The sequence below is a fragment of the Saccopteryx bilineata genome, chromosome 7 (genome assembly GCF_036850765.1).
Source record: "Saccopteryx bilineata isolate mSacBil1 chromosome 7, mSacBil1_pri_phased_curated, whole genome shotgun sequence".
NCBI lineage: Eukaryota > Metazoa > Chordata > Mammalia > Chiroptera > Emballonuridae > Saccopteryx > Saccopteryx bilineata.
Window position 1 is genome coordinate 110,595,342 of NC_089496.1, and position 17,522 is coordinate 110,612,863.

Here is a 17,522-nt window from a genome sequence, read left to right on the forward strand (position 1 = left end):
TAGTTCTGCCTTTTCTCAAATTTCATAACAATGGGACATTACAGTATAGAGTAGAGCAGGGGTCCCCAAACTATGGCCCATGGGCCACATGCAGCCCCTGAGGCCATTTATCCGGCCCCCGCTGCACTTCCGGAAGGGGCACCTCTTTCATTGGTGGTCAGTGAGAGGAACACTGTATGTGGTGGCGTCACTCACATACAGTAGTACTTCCGGTGACGCATGCGCCATGGCTCCGGAAGCACGTCATATCACTTGTTACGGCTAGCAGTGACAAATATGGAACCAGACATTGACCATCTCATTAGCCAAAAGCAGGCCCATAGTTCCCATTGAAATACTGGTCAGTTTGTTGATTTAAATTTACTTGTTCTTTATTTTAAATATTGTATTTGTTCCCGTTTTGTTTTTTTACTTTAAAATAAGATATGTGCAGTGTGCATAGGGATTTGTTCATAGCTTTTTTATAGTCCGGCCCTCCAACGGTCTGAGGGACAGTGAAATGGTCCCTTGTGTAAAAAGTTTGGGGACCCCTGCAGTAGAGTCTTTGTGTCTGGCTTATTTTGAGGTTCACCAGGATACACCAGAATTTGTTGACTCATTTGGCTGTCAAAGGATATTTGAGTCGATGCGAGCTTGTTTATTGGTTATGATGAATGAAGTTGTTACGAACGTTTGAGTTCAAACGGATGCATGCTTTCTTTCCTCCTAAACGTCTAGGAGAGAAATTGCTGGGACATGTGGTAAATGTATTTAAACTTAGAAGGAACTGACCAAGTGTTTTTGCAAAGTCGCTGTACTGGGGTGCCCCGCCCCCTCCCCCCAGCAGAAGGTGGTAGTTCTAGTTGCCCCCTGTGCCCCCACTCAGCACTTACTTTGCTCGGTCCCTTAAAATCTGAGGGCTTCGTGGGAGCTCACTGTGACTCTGATTTGCATTTCGCTACCTCAGTGACGTCGCACATCTTTTTGCTGACCGTACACTTTCTTTGGCGAAGTTATTCTTTTTAAAATCTTTATCTGTGAAATGAAACTTAACGGAGATACACTTTGTATACATTGTGCTGTACCTTTATCCCCGCCCCCCCCCCCTCAGTCATAGGTTGCCTTTTCAATCAGCACGTTCTGTTCATTGCAGAGGGATTTCTGTACCGTATTTCTGAGTCCTGCGCTCCACTTGTTGAAATCTTTCCCTTTCCGGGCACACCTTGCGCTGGGGTGTCTTTCTCCTCTGTATCCACCATTTTCTTCCTCATTCCTTCTCCCGTTGCGCTCACTGTGACATCGCTCCATTATAACTTGTCTTTCGGTTCAGTCCCTCCTTTTTTTTTAAAAAAAAAAACAAAAACAGAAACTACTTTCATATTAAACCTGACATTATGTGGTTCGGAGTTCCCATTCGTTTCCTTCACTCCGGTTCCCTCTCCCTCCCGTCCTCTCTGTTACTCGATTACCCCACTGGGAATCCCCTGTCGCACCGAATTCTTAGTACAGATTCTTGTGCAGTGTCGTCCATGCAGAGAGAACTGCTCTTCACTGCAGGGGGCGCTGTCCCAGCCTCATGAACGTGGACTTTCTTTTTCTCTTTCCTGATGTTTCTTTCCCTCCCTTGTCATTTCCCGCCTGTGCTTCAGGTGGGCGGTTCCGTCCGACCACCGCTCTGTCCTCACGCGTTGTGAGTGACTGCCCCCGACACCTGTCTCACCTCAGCTACCCTGACGGTGCCTCATCTGCTCCAAATACCAGTTTGGGGCTGGCTGCCTTTTTATCACGATTTCCCCCCCGAACGCATCCTGCAGGGGAGAAGGTAAGGAGCTTTGACAAAACTCCCGAGTCAAGTTGCCTTGGCTGACACGAGTTTGGAGTTCGGGGTACCAAGCCCCGCATCCAGTCTGGAGCAGGGTCTCAAATGGGACCCACCTTGTCTTGTCTCTTTTTATCTGTTGTGTTGCTCACGGTCCTGCCCCTGAGGTCACGGCTTGTACCCTAGTCCAGAGCTAATGCTGTCACACATCTTAACCCCCTAGCGTTGGGCATACAGAGTCTTGTTGTTGAAATTTGGAGGGATTCCCTTGGAATTTGGGGAGGCAGAGTCAGTGATCATGCTTCAAGTGCAGAACCTGTGGCCCCTAGGATTGGGACTGTCCCAGGGCAGAGCACCGGGGACGAGCCCCTCTGTCAGGAGCAAAAGGAGAGCAGAGCCTCCTCCAGGAACAGGGACCGCAAGAAGGACGGGCCGGGGCAGACCGAGGCCAGACGTGCGTGAGGAAGCGACGTCAGAGCCCATGGTGACGAGGCCACTGCAGACGGAACACAGCCTGGGACATGAAGCTGTCAGAGGCAAGGAGACAGCAAGACAAAACTCCGGGTGAGAGGGAGGTAACAGCCGCCAGGAGGTGTCTCTGGCTCAGGACTTCCGTGTTTAGGTCATCACTGCCTGCAGCCGTGTTTACATCTGTGCTCATGTCTCTGTTTCCTTCCTCCTGTTTTTTTTTAAGTTCATTGACTATGACATTCTCTGCATTAGCTTGGTGGTAATCAAAAATTACAAAAAAAAAAAGCAACCTCAATGCACCTGGTATTTCTGTGGGACATGAAAATAAATAGGTAACCGGTATACGCAATAACAAGGGGTCATCCTTGAACCCTGGACTCCCTGCACTCACCGTTGACCTCCTCCCCACACACCGCGGCACGCGGAAGCGTGCTCTGGAAGAGGCTCGTCTAGGAATGCAGGGAGAGAAAATGCTCTCTGCGGTGCCAGAAAGCACGGGGACAAGCTGTCATCCCTTTTTTTCCTTTTCTGCCATCATTTTTCACTGCTGATTTATTTCTTCTTCTGTTTATCATGTGGGTTATGAAACATCAGAGGGTTTAAAAAAAAAACACCCACCAATATGCACCTGTTGGCACCCGGAGCTCTAGAGCTATAATAGTGTTTATTTTCCTCTTTTTACAATTAATCCATGTCTCTTACATTCTTGTCATAAGACGTACGTGCATCACCCATCCATGGGGGCCGTTTTCATAAAAAGGCTACCTCAAGGTGGCCCAAACTTTCCTGTAAGGAGGCACCCTTTTAAATGCATAAAATCCTTTTTTTTTTTTATTGTATTTTTCTGAAGTTGGAAACGGGGAGGCAGTCAGACAGACTCTCGCATGCGCCCGACCGGGATCCACCTGGCATGCCCACCAGGGGGCGATGCTCTGCCCATCTAGGGCGTTGCTCTGTTGCAACCAGAGCCATTCTAGCTCCTGAGGCAGAGGCCATGGAGCCATCCTCAGCACCCAGGCCAACTTTGCTCCAATGGAGCCCTGGCTGTGGGAGGGGAAGAGAGAGACAGAGAGGAAGGAGAGGGGGAGGGGTGGAGAAGCAGATGGGCGCTTCTCCTGTGTGCCCTGGCTGAGAATCGAACCCAGGACTCTCGCACGCCAGGCTGACGCTCTACCACTGAGCCAACTGGCCAGGGCCTTCCCTCTTATAATGATCATTTTCACTGGGTGGAAGTAACAGAAGATTAAGCACTGCAGAGAAAAGATCTGTGAACTTAACTGTACAGTGGTAATACAAATGATCGAAACTGAAACAGAGAACGAAAGAGGCTTACAGGTCTAACAAGCTTTAGTGACCTGGGTGCCAATTATCAGGTGACATCAGGGTGTTCCAGAAATGGGAGAGGGTGGGACGCGTTTGCGAAGAAACAATGGCTGAACAATGGCCACATATGATGAAAAGTATAAACTTATAAAGCAAGAAGCGCAACAAATCCCAAGTATGATAGACACAAAGGAAACTAAAGAAAAACACATTTTAATCAAATTTCTATAAGAAGAAAAATGGAGAGAAAATTTTAAAAAACAACTAGAGAAAAAAAAAAGGTACATTGCCTAAACATCGGTATAGGTAATAAGCCATGCATTGCTAAAAAGATTTTGCCATATATGAGAAACTAGAAATAAAAGCCTTCATACTGCACTGTGCCATTTACAAGGTGATCCAGACCAGGTGTGACCGAGGTCAGGACAGTGGCTGCCTTTGGCAGGAGTGAGGGACTTCCTGGGAAGGGACATGGGGGAACTCTCCCGAGTGGTGGAAATGCTTAGTATCCTGATAAGGATGTGCAGCTCACCGGTTACGCATTTACTTACCCATGAAATGGTACTCTCAGGGTCTGTGTCACATGTATGTCATACATGTGTGTCATCCACAATGGAGAGTAACCCGAGAAGGAGCAAACAGGAGTCACATGCCGTGAGCACCTGGTGGAGAGAACAGCTGTGTTCCTGCCACAGCGGAGGAATCACCTGCCAAAGGGCCAGAAATAAACCCACACCTTTATGGACAATTGATATTTGACAAAGGAGGTATGAGCATACAATGGAGTAAAGAAAGCCTCTGTAATAAATGTTGTTGGGAAAATTGGACACCTACCTGCAAAAAAATGAAACTAGATCACCAACTTACATTCACAAAAATAAACTCAAAATGGATAAAAGACTTAAATGTAAGTCGTGAAACCATAAGCATCCTAGAGGAAAACATAGGCAGTAAGCTCTCCAACATCTCTTGCAGCAATATATTTGCTGACTTAACTCCATGGGCAAGTGAAATAAAGGACAGGATGAACAAATGGAACTATATAAAACTAAAAAGGTTTTGCACAGCTAAAGACAATAAGAACAAACAAAAAAAAAGACAAACCACACAATGGGAGAACATTCGACAATACGTCTGATAAGGAATTAATAACCAAAATGTATAAAGAACTTGTAAAACTCAACACCAGGAAGACAAAAATTCAATCAAAAAATGGGTAAAAGAAATGAATAGACACTTCTCCAAAGAGGACATACAGATGGCCAATAGGCATATGAAAAAATGCTCAACATCACTAATCATTAGAGAAATGCAAATTAAAACCACAATGAGATACCACCTCACACCTGTCAGAAGGGCACTCATTAACAAAACAACACAGAATAAGTGCTGATGAGGATGTGGAGAAAAGGGACCCCTCCTGCACTGCTGGTGGGAATGCAGACTGGTGCAGCCACTGTGGAAAACAGTATGGAGATTCCTCAAGAAATTAAAAATGGAGCTGCCTTTTGACCTAGCTATCCCACTTTTAGGAATATATCCCAAGAACACCACATCACTGATTCAAAAGAAGAAATGAATCCCCCTTATTTATGGCAGCATTGTTTACAGTAGCCAAGATCTGGAAACAGTCCAAGTGTCCGTCAGTGGACGAGTGGATTAAAAAGTAGTGGTACATATACACAATGGAATACTATGGGGCCATGAAAAAGAAGGAAATTTTACCTTTTGCGACAACATGGATGGACATGGAAACTATTATGTTAAGTGAAATAAGCCAGGCAGAGAAAGAAAAATATCATGACCTCATTCATTTGAGGAATCCAATGAACAATGTGAACTGAGGAACGGAATAGAGGCAGAGGTGGGGTCACAGGGACCAGAGGGAAAGAGGACAGAGGGAAAGGGGATGAGAGGATGGGATCATCCTGGAAGGAAGGGGAGAGGGCTTTGCAGGGAGGGGGACAAGGGGGATGTTGAGGGGAGCACGGGGGAGGGGGAGATGCATTCTGAGGGACACTAGAACCTATCAATATAAACACAATAAATTTTTTAAAAAAGGGAACAGTCCTCTTGATGTCACCGGTTAACGACTGTTCACACCTGGGTGTGACTTAGAAATGCGGGGGTGGGGGCAGGGGAGAAATAACTGAGTAAGGGTAAAGTAGGAAGTTCTGGACTCATTAGGGGCATTTGTTCTGGCACATTCTACAGACGGAAACAGCCATCCTGAGTTCCGTCCTTGTGGGGACAGTTCCTGTATCAGGTTTAGGGACAGAGTCTCCTAAAGCAGTGGTCCCCAACCCCTGGGCCGCAGACCGGTACCGTTTGGTACCAGTCCGCAGAGAAAGAATAAGTAACTTACATTATTTCTGTTTTATTTATATTTAAGTCTGAACGATGTTTCATTTTTAAAAATTGACCAGATTCCCTCTGTAACATCGTCTAAGACTCACTCTTGACGCTTGTCTTGGTCACGTGATCATTTATCTATCCCACCCTAAAGTCTGGTCCGTGAAAATATTTTCTGACATTAAACCGGTCCGTGGCCCAAAAAAGGTTGGGGACCACTGTCCTAAAGTCATTTTATGTTGGTGTTCCTGTGCAGTGCTTCAAAGGAACTCCGATTTGCTTTCAACAAACTGATTTTGCCTTTCTGGCTTAGCCTCCCAGAGAGCATTTCTGGCCTGAGTGCTTTCATTTGAATGGACATCTACTGAGCCCTTGCAGCGTGAATAGTGTTACCTGGCTGACCCCGCTGAAAGCCAAATGGCTGGGCCTCCAGTGAGATGAGGAACTAGACAGCAGGACTCCAGTCAATGCTAACAGCCAGAGGGGAACCGCCCCCAGCTGGGCTTCCGAGGGCAGGGGTGCAGGGCCTGGTGAGCAGTCTGGGGGGTGGGGGGTATGGAAGGGGGGAGTCTGACGGCTGTGGAAGGGGCTAATGAGGACGCTGTGGATGGAACAAGGGCTGAGTCCTGGGGTCCTAAAAGAGGAAGATGGCCAGGTGTTTGGGGTGGCAGAAAGCTGGGGGAGGTCCTCAAGGCTCGGGATAAAAAGAAGGGAAACTGAGGCTCATGTCAGCAAAGGCCTTGAGTCTAAGAGAGGCTGAAGGAATATGATTAGGAAGGCTCAAGGGTCCCGTATGGAAATCAACACAGTTCTGCTTCCGTGTGTCCATGAGGAATGTCTTTAGATGTTAGAAAATGTTGAGGGATATTGCTAAATTCCTGGAAGAATCTTCGGGGTCCCGCAGAGAAGATATTACCAGGACAGAAGAGCCATCTGCCCCTCCTCCTGTCACCGGACTGCTGACTTTCCAACAGCAGATGTCTGACAAAGGCACTTGTCTCTCTCCTCTTGTGTCCCAGGCTCTGCCTCCGCAGCCCTGCGGTGCTAACAAGCACAGCTGTGCTCATCAGAGCTTCCAAATGACGGCCTTCACGGACAGAAGCCTGGCCCTGTGGGCCGTCACCGTGGGGGAACTGAAAGCTGGGTGAAGTCCCCATCACCCCAACCTGGGCAATCCTTGGGGGCATGCTCAGGAGGGAGCCGCCCACCCTGCTGAGCTCCAGGGAGTTAGTGCTGCCTGCTGCTGCTGCCTGCCGGGGCCCCACCTCCTCTCTTTTGTCAGCCCACAGTCTTTTCCTAAGCACCTCCCCGCTAGGGGAGCTGTGTCCTGAGCTCTAGAGAGAGAGGGAAAGGGTCTGGGAGCGCACAGCCCTGGGGAGGGGGCAGAAGACCAGGACAGATTGGCCCCAAACAAGTGACTGCACATCAAGATGGTAGCAGAGGAGAGCGTTGTGAGGTGGTGTGTGTGTGTGGGGGGGAGCAGGTACAGAGGGGGAAAACCCACTTCCCCACCCCCACTGGGACATGCTGGTCTCCATCACTGAGAGGAGGCGCTAAGGGCTGGAGTGCCACGAACAGGGGCCAGAGGCTCCGGAGCAGCTAAGACTTCAAGGCGGAGCCTCTCAGGAAATCTGGGTTCTGTCTTTAATGAAGCCTCTGTGGCAGGAGGTTGACATGACCCGGTTTCATTTCTAAGAGGGCCCCCACATGGTGTGGAAAGCAGGGATTGCTTGGGAAAGAGCGAGTCTGATGTGGGGGGACCGTTGCTGTGATCAGAGAGATGGAGGGAGGGCAGAGGAGAGAAGGGGAAGCATTCTAGGGGCATTGGGAAGCTAGACAGAGTGGAGTCGGAGGCGAGGCAGAGGTAGACCTGGGGTGGAGACAGGGGTGCCTGTGGAAGGGCTGTGGGGAAGGGCAGGAGCTGGGTCTGAGACGGCGGAGAAACCAGCAGGGCCAGCACTTGGAGAGGCGTCCCTAGGGGCTGTGCCTTTTTGAGTTCCCTGTGCATGGGTGGTGTTCAGAGACCTGGCGCAGGACAGAGCCTCCAGAGACAGTACGCTCGGGGCCGGGAAGGAAAGTTGAGTTCAAGTTCTCCACTGGTTCCACAGCCCTTTACCCCCTGTGGAAGGGACACAGCCCTATGGACAGGTCCTCTACGATGGTCTCAGCCAGTAGTAGGTGCCCGTCACTCTTCAGTGTTTGGGGTATGCTGCTCTGTCCCCAAGAGCCCAGGGAGTTGTCTGCTGGCTACTGACTCAGTTAGGTTGTGCTAACTGCCATTCACAAGCCCTAATGAGTGAGGTCTCCACAACAGGGATGTAATAACATTCCTTGTGAGAGCCAGGCCTTGGAGCAACCCGGAGGGCACCACACAGAGGTTACGAGCCACAGCGAGACAACAGGTATCCTTCCTGCCCTTTGATTGGAGTTTCCCTTCCTCCAAAACTCCTCAAATAGCTCCAGGAGAGCCCTGTAACGCAGAGGTATGTACCTTTGCCAGAAATCGCCTTAATGACAAACAGGCCCCCTTTCCACTCCCCCAAGTGGGTACCCTTATTCGGAAGAGGATCCAGGCTCAGCCGAGTTCACTTCTCTGAACCAGTAGTGGTACCGGATGTTCTATACAGACTGCGTGACCCCCAGCCAGGCCACTTCCTGGTGCCCAGGCCAAGGCTGGCTAGAAAGGGCCTTTCCCTGCTTGTGAGAGCGTCTGTTACACCCTGACGCCCTCCATGAGCGCCTGGGTCCAGGCAGCGGGGGCCCAGCCAAGGTCTCCCCAGAAGGTGCAGCAGCCTGGCTAAAGGGACCTTCAGGGTGGCTAGGCGCCCCGGGCCTCCAGCCGTCCCTGCCGGGCGGGGCCGCGGCCCCAGGTGGGGCGGGCACCCGGGGTGCGCTCCCGGCGATGGACACCAGGCGTCGCCCCCGCTCCTCGCAGCGCCGCGCCCCCGCCCCCGCCGCGGAGTCCGAGCCCGAGCCCGAGCCCGAGCCCGAGCTGAGGAGGCGGCGGGACCGGCGGGACAAATTTCCTGCTCCGCTGCGGACGGCGGGCTGCGCGGGCGGCGCCCCGAACCCGCGTCCTCCGCGCGTCCTCACGATCCTCCTTTGCGCCCGGCGGGGCCAGAGGGGCGCCCGGGAGGGCGGCAGGCGAGCGCCCGGGAGATGCGGAGTCGCCACCGCGGCGGGATCGGCACCAGCGGACCGGCCCCCGTGAGGTGAGCGCGCGCGCGGGCGCGGGTGCGGGGCGCGGGCTGCGGGCTGAGCAGGTGCGCCTCTCCGGGGGACGTGCGCCCAGGGCGAGCGGAGCAGGCCGGGGACGCCGCCTTGGCCGCCGCCGCAGGAGGGAGGGGCCGCGCCGGGGTGCCGGGTCCGCGAGCCGGGTGCCGGCGGCTGGGGCGCGCGCGACCCCGGGCATCGGCCCCCCGGGGTCCCCAGCCCAACTTGACCACCCACAGGCAGCCCTCGCGCTCGCTCTCGGTAAACGGACCGGCGGAGCCTGTGCCTGCCGGTGGCAGCAGCGCCAGCGGGACGGCGACAGGGACGTGTGTGGAAGCGGGCCAGACCGAGAGGGGGTGCCAGCGGGTGTGTTGGGGGCTACGCGTTCGCCAGGACCCACACAGGAGCCTTTTGAGAAAGTGACTCGGAGTTGCGCCAACTCCGGAGGGGCGGGAGCTGCTGCCGGGAGGCTGCTCGGCGGTCCCGCGTCCGTGCCTTCCCAGGACTGGAGCCGAGTGGGTGACGCTGGTCGGCTCAGGGAGGGGGCAGGCCCCGGGCTGGCTCTGGCGAACTGCCACGGTCTGCGGTGTCGATGGGTGACCTGTGGCTGAAAAGTCCGTGCGGTGCCAAGCCTGCGGGCTCCTTGGGACCATCTGGGGAAGCCCAGCTCCAGCCCACAGGATGCAGAGGCAAAGCCAAGCCCTGCGTGACCTGCTGGACTGACCTAAATTCCTTCCTGGCCTGGCCAGCCTTTTTAGGAAGGTTGAACAGTTCCACTTGGAGTGTTCTGACGCTGACTTGCCTTGGATGAGGACCACTCAGTGAGAGGTCCTATCCAGGAAACTCGCGGGAAGGAGAATGTGGCTCTGTGCTTGTATTTTAGAATGGTTAAAAACCAGCAAAGGGTGGTCACGTGCTTTAGAGTCACTGTGTTCATGTCCAAGCTGCTCTTGACCTCTGGTGCTCCCTGACCCAGAGTGCCTGGGGGTTGTTATGTCCCAAAGGTTGGTGAACTCCTACCTCTGCAAAATAAAGACTTATGACCATTTAAATTATGTGTGTTGGAGAAAGGGGACGCATCTTTCCAAAATCACTAAGTCAAAGGATGGTGTTTAAGGTAGGGTGCGTACAGGGTGGCCCAGGCTGGTAGGGTGCTGAGCCCTGCGTGAGAATTGGGGTGTGTTCTGGGCTTCCTGAGCACAGGCTCTGAGCCTTCCGGGAGCAAAAAGCTGTGTAGTGACATACAGGCCCAAGAGGTGGGGGCTACGCTGTCCGTGAGAAGGGACTAGAGTGGCACTCTCTCTTCCCAGACGTGGCACTGCCTTTGGTCGTGACGGGGGGGGGGGGGGCAGAGATCTTTGTTATTCGTGTTAGTGGGGCCTGAATCAGCATCCTGACTCCCCCAAACCCGACTTCCCTTGTGTCCACATGAGCAAGGAACTAGATTTGCATCTTGAGAAGGCGGGGTTGTTGGACAAATCTGGGTGTTTTTAGTTCTAAAACCATACCCACGGAGACCACTTCTCACTTGGGTGGACGAACTGCTGGTCAGTGCCTCCACGGAAGCCTGCAGCAGGGCCTGGAGCCCCCTGCTCTACCGAGTGATCCCTTCCCTTTAGGGATCCATATGAAAGTCCATCAACCCCTGAGAGGGGCTGCAGGGAGCATGGGGGTGGGGAGGGGTGGCAGGGGGGCATAATGAAGATGGATGTGTGAGGAATCAACAGTAGTTGACGACTGGTTAGTCACAGAGCTGAAATGCAAATTCCAGTTGGTCAAAATGCGCGTCTCCTCCACACCGCGCTCCCTGCTGGTCCTCTTGATTCTGTTTGTACCGCCATCATCTCCACCTAAGGCACCCCCTTTTATCCAAATGAACTCCTTCCCAGTCAGAGAGGTTCATTTCTAGCCCAGACCACTCCTCTGCAATCCTCATGCCCAGCTGTCCCCGTGACAGTTCTCCTGGGATGGCAAATGTGCCCCAAATCAAATATGTGACCTTCCCCTGCTCAGCCCCACGCTTCCTGGTATTTTCTTTATCCATCTGAAGGCACCGGCTTCCGGCCCGCTGTGCAGAGCTGAGCTGGCGTGCAGTTCCTCTAAGCACAAGTGGTATACTCAAGCTCCCAGCCAAGGACCCGGCAGTAGGTTCGTGCTAACTGCCATGGGGCAGAAGATCGCGCGAGGAAGGAAAACATTTTAGGTGCACCTCTGCTGGAGGAGACGAGCTGGGGTATTTTTAGTGGCTGTCAGGGTGGTTGGGAGGCAGCCACACATTTTTGTTGATTGAGATTGAGCTGGATTGTGGAGACACGAGTGAGGTCTGTCTCGGGGCAACGTTGCCAATTCTTCTGGAGGAGCCCCACGCATGTGCTACCAGGACTGAGCGGGACCAGTGAGTCCCCAAGGAGGCAGGTTTGGGAGCCAGGAGGGGACGCTGTGAAAATGGCCCCTTGTTCCTTCCCTGGGTGCATCTTCTTCATTTATAACGTTTCAGTGACACAGAGGTTCTGCAGTCAAAACAGGAATGAATGTATCTGTTAGGATAGAGACTGGCCTTCTAATGTGCGGTTATCACCGGGAGAGAACTAACTGTGTGTTCCAAGACCATCTCCCCCTTTGGTGTGCCGTCTCTTAGTGAACCAACAGCTTGGCCTACCCCCGGTGCTGTCTAGATCCTTGGAGGCGGAGCCTGCTCAGACCCCTGCTCTGTATCTCCTTCCCTTTTATCTCCCGCCAAAGGACTCCTACTCATACCTCAAAGCCCACGTCAAATGCCTCAGTCTCCACAAAGCCTTCCTGACCCCTCCGCCTAAGAAAATCTCTCTTGCTTTAGTTAGTTCTTTGTAGGGCCTGCCTCAGAGCCAGACTGGCCAGATTCTAGTTTGATTTCCAGTTGACTTGTTCAAAGGGCAGATCCCCTCTACCCTGGGAGTCAGTGTTTTTTTAGGATGGAAGGCGTGTGTCTGAGGGTTTGGACTTTCGGTGCAGGTGTGATGGCTTCACATACATCCTGGCTCTGTGTGACCTCAGCTCAGCTATTCAGAACCCTCGCCTCAGTGTTTTCTTCTCTGCAGTGGGAGGGGTAACCTGTACTCCACGTGACTGCGGGTGAGCGTGGCAGGTGATACATGTCACGTGCAAGGCACATGCCTGATACTCAGTCAGTTGTGGTGATCACACCCCTGAAACGCCTAAGGCTGTGAATGGCATAAATTAAGAGCCCAGTGACCTCTGAACAAATACATGAACCAAGTCAAAATTCGTATGAATAGGTGAGCTGCCTTTTACAAGCCAAAGTTCTAGGTCACGTCAATATAGTATGATGTGCTAGGTGACTTTATTTATTTATTTATTGCAGCACAATTTGGATGATCATGCAAATTTTGCATGATTAAGTATTTTAACCTCATAAGGTTACTGTGTGCCCCATGAACAAGCCCATTCTTGAACACGCACCATTGACTGTTTGCTGTTAGAGCTCTTTATGAGGCGGAAATGCAAGTTTTCATGCACTTCATCTGGGGCTCGTGGACGAAATTCAACCAGGCTGTTTGCCAGAAAACATTGAAGTAAATAGCCAAACCCAGCGCCAGGAAGCCGTGTGAGTGGGTGCCAACCAGGTGTGCGAACCCAGGGTCAACGGAGAAGCTTCTAGATGGGCACATAAAAGCTATGAAGCTATCTACACCTTGCCCCTGAAGTCCTCAAAACTTAGGGCTGACAAGAGAGAGGGTGGCACCACGTCACCTCTGAACCTGTAGCAGCTCCGGTGTGCTGACCAATGCCACCCACTCCACGGCTCGTCCACGCGGTGCTGAGCCCGTGTGCACGGCCAAACCCATGGCTCCCATCTGGGGCTCACCCCGTGGGCCCCCTCTCCCTCTCTCTGCCCAGGGTACCGACTGAATCACCCAGAGTGCGATTAGGCTCGTGGGTACTTTGAGCATGCCTGTAATTTTAGATCCTGACCCCAGACATACTGACATTTACGTTAGAGGGCTCACTTCTTGTTTTGTCATTTGGGTTCTCCTCCAAAGCCAGAGTCCTGGGTACTATTCCAGAGCATTGGGGTTTCAGGCCCGCTGCCCCAAGGTGAGGGGTTTTCACTGAACTGCAGGAGGCGTCCGGCTGGCACAGGTGCATGGTGCGGGGACCAGGCTCCTGCCGGAAGTGGGAGGGGAGACCCCTGCCCTGAGGGGTTACCAAGCCAGCTCCCCTTTCTTCTTGCCTGGGTCTGCTGTTCCTCATCCGCCCGGCCCGCCCTGTCCAGGTGCTGCGCCCGGGAGTTCTGATGTGGTTCACACCCCCTTTGAACTCCACAGCGGCCGCGGGCTTGGAGCCAGAACTCTGGGCCTCCCGCCTTTCTTTCAACTCCACAAACACTTCAAAGGGGCTGATCACGCTTGCGAAATGAGAACTGTTCACAGTGTGTTTCATGAAAACAATACACATATCCTTGCCTGTTGATTCCCAGTGAAACAGGGACAAAGATAAATATTTTTAAAGGATGTCTTTTTTTTTTTTTTTAAGCGAGAGGAGGGGAGATAGACAGACTCTCCCACATGTGCCCCGACCGGATCCACTCAGCAACCCCTTTCTGTGGTGGATGCTCAAATCAGCTGAGCTATTTTTAGTGCCTGAAGCTGATGTGCTTCAACTGAGCTATCCTCTGCACCTAGGGTCAACACTCAACCCAGTCAAACCACTGGCTGCAAGAAGGGAAGAGAGAGAAAAGGGGGAGAGGGAGGGGAAGAGAAGCAGATGTTTGCTTTTCATGCATACCCTGACCGGGGATCAAACCCAGGACTCCCACACACTGGGCTGACACTCTATTCAGTCAGCCAGTTAGCCAGGGTCTATTTTAAACAGTTCAAACATAATCACCAAACACAAGGCCAACATCATACTCAATAGGCAAAACTACATGCATTTCCCGTTAGATCAGGAACAAGGTAGGGGTTCCCCCTTTTACCACTCTTATTCAACATAGTTCTGGAAGTCCTAGCCACAGCAGTCAGACAAGAAGAAAAAATAAAAGGCATCCAGATTAAAAAGGAAGAAGTAAAACTATCATTATTTGCAGATGACATGATACTATATGTAGCGAACCCAAAAGATTCCACCAAAAAACTACTAGAGCTCATAAATGAATTTCATAAAGTAGCAGGATACAAAATAAATATTCAGAAATCAGTTACATCTTTGTATACCAATAATGAACTATCAGAAAGGGAAACTAAGAAAACAATCTCATTTACAGTTGCATAAAAAGATACCTAGGAATAAATTTAACCCAAGGATGCAAAAGGATTGTCCCTGGAAAATAATAAGGCACTGAAGAAAGAAATAAAGAAGATACAAACAAGTGGAACCATATACCGTGTTCATGGACAGGAAGAATTAACATTATTAAAATGTCCATACTACCCAAAGCAATCTATAGATTCAATGCAATTCCTGTCAAGATAACAATGGCATATTTCACAGAACTAGAACAAATATTCCAAAAATTCATATGGAACCACAAAAGCCCCCAAACAGCCTCAGCAATCTTAGGTAAGAAGAACAAAGTTGGAGCTCTGACCAGGTGGCTCAGTGGATAAAGTGTTGACCCAGCACACCAGAGGTAATGAGTTCAACCCCTGGTCAGGATACATACAAGAGCAACCAATGATTATATAATGAAATAAAACAAATAAGTTAAAAAAGTTGCTGGGTCTCTCTCATTTACTCTCTCTCTCTCTTTCCCCCTTCCTTTCTCTGTCCCTCTCTCTCAAATTAATGGAATTTTTTTTTTAGATAACAAAGTTGGAGGGGTCATGCGACCTGACATCAAAAAGAACTACAAAGCCCTAGTCATCAAAACAGCATGGCATTGGCATAAAAACAAATCTGTAGATCAATGCCACTGAATAGAGAGCCCAGAAATAAACCCATACCTTTATGGTTACTTAATATTTGACAAAGGAGGCAAGAGCATACAACAGGGTGAAGACAGTCTGTTCCGTAAAGGGTGCTGAGAAAATGGGACAGACATGAAAAATCAAAACTGGATCACTTTCTTATGCCTTGTACAAGAATAAAGTCAACCTGGATTAAAGACTTAAACGTAAGTTACAGTACCATAAAAATCCTAGAAAAAACACAGGCAGTGAAATCTCAGACATCTCTCATCGCAATACGTTTTCTGATATATCACCTCAGACAAAGGAAGCAAAGAAAAAGCAAACAGATGGGACTCTACCAAACTAAAAAGTTTTTTGCACAGCAAAGGAAACCGTCCACAAAACATAAAATCGGCCGACTGAATGGGAGAACATCGTCGCCAATGGTACATCAGCTAAGGGGTTAATATCCAACATTTATGAAGAACTTGTAAAACTCAACACCAAAGGAACAAGCAATCCAATTAAAAAATGGGCAAAGGACCTGGATAGGCACTTCTCCAAAGAAGACGTAAAGATGGCCACTAGACAAGTGAAAAGATGCTCACTGTCACTCATCATCAGACAGATACAAATTAAAACCATAATGAGATATCACCTCACACCTGTCAGAATGACTCTCATCAGTAAATCAACAAACAAATGTTGGTGAGAATGTGGGAAAGGGAACCCTCCTGCACTGCTGGTGGGTGTGAAGACTCGTGCAGCCACTGTGGAAAGCAGTATGGAGATTCCTCAAAAAATTATAAATAGACCTACCTTATGACCCAGAGATTCCACTTCTGGGAATATATCTGAAGAAACCAGAAACACTAACGTGAAAGAATTTACACACCCCTATGTTCACTGCAGCATCACTTACACCAGCCAAGGTTTGGAAGCAGCCCAAGTGCCCTCCAGTGGACGAGGGGATGAAAAAGCTGTGGTTACATTGACACGATGGACTATTACTCAGCTGTAAAAAAAGGACCTCTTACCTTTTGTGACAGCGTGGATGGATGGAGCTGGAGAGCATTGTGCTACGTGAAATGAGCCGGTCAGAGAAAGACAAGTCCCGTGTGACCTCGAGGTGCTCACGTGTGGCATCTAATGGACAAAATGAGCCAAGCAGAGCCAGGCTTCCACACAGAGGGCAGGCTGTCAGCTGTCAGAGGGGAGGAGGGCCTGGAGAGGGTATCAGATAAGCAGACGCCGTCCCTGGTCATTCTATCGGGGACAAGGACACTTCCTGAACAGGGTTGAAGTGATGCCTGGGGACCCGGGCCCGGTGCTCATCACGTGGCGGGCTAGACCACTGGCTGTCACCACCAAGGAGCCAAAGGGAGCAGGACTTGGGTCACAGGACTTGGGTCGGAAGCTCGAGTGATCCAAGCGCTGACCTGCCCTCTCTCACCCTGGCTCTGTCCTCGGGGCCGGTCCCCGAGTTCCCATGCTACGCACACAGACATCACTTTGGGTTGTGAATGTCCTTTGATACATTTGGAAGCTTCCAGCCGGATGTTAGTCACCAGGTATAGTATGAGGGAGCAAATCAGTTCCATTTTTCTTCTCAGCCACGATGTCTGAGAGGCCCCGTCTCATAGCGACTTGATTGCAACATATTACTCTAAACGACCTTTGTCCTAACCCTTTGTGTTTTGACTCTCATGCCAACAGAAGTTTATGTTTTCCGGGCTGTCTCTGCGCGGCAGGCTTCAGCTGTCTTTCTGCAGACTTGGCCTTGACTCCTCTGCCAACACGCACGAGTGCCCTTGCAGAGGGCGGGGTGCACCCACTGGAGCCAAGCCCGGGCTCGTGGAAGCCCCTGTCCGGGCAGGCTCCTCGTTAAACCCCACGAGCTCCGTCTGGCCTTCCTTTCTTCTCCGGTTCAAAAAGGCCAGCCTCAAAGTGGGGACGTGCACCTGCATGATTTGAAGTCACAGGCCTGGGGCTTCCCCGCCACCTCACCTCCTACCAGTCTGTTTGTCTGGATTCTAGGCATGGGATGAAGCTTTTTCATGTTGCTGTTTGCAACATAGCATCGGTAGACATCTGTAACAAGGGCTGTCTCCTGGGCCGCTCACATTTGAGTCCAGTGTTGACTCACTTCCTGTTGGGAGCTTGGGGGTGAGAGGGACAGGAGGCAGAGGAAGAGACAAGGCTCAGCGGGTTTTGGGGGACACCAGCAGTCAGGTTTTCTCATCAGAGTTTTCCCCAGGACTGACCCACGTGTTAGCAGAGAGCGATCTCACTGAAAGGCTGGGAATTTCTGGGAGGAGACAGAGTGGGTCTCTAGAGGCGATGGGCGTCCCGCCTCCCCCGAGGAGTCCACACAGACCCTCCCTGCAGAATGCTCGGCCCACTGTCTGGATTCCAGAAAGACCCACCCGCCAGCAAAGTAAGGAGTCGAGAGAGGCGGTTTTGTGGGCACGGGATTC

The 17,522-nt window shown here is 51.1% G+C and overlaps 1 protein-coding gene across 4 annotated transcripts in view; it reads left to right on the plus strand.

Moving 5' to 3' along the window:
• Positions 1-8,908: 8,908 nt before the first annotated feature.
• The window catches only part of PTPRE (protein tyrosine phosphatase receptor type E), a 139,141-nt gene continuing 130,527 nt past the window's right edge, over positions 8,909-17,522 (plus strand). For all 4 annotated transcript variants that reach the window (XM_066238542.1, XM_066238543.1, XM_066238544.1 and 1 more), the window contains exon 1: positions 8,909-9,156. The gene's annotated coding sequence lies outside the window, so the exon portion shown is untranslated. The remainder of the gene's footprint in view (positions 9,157-17,522) is intronic.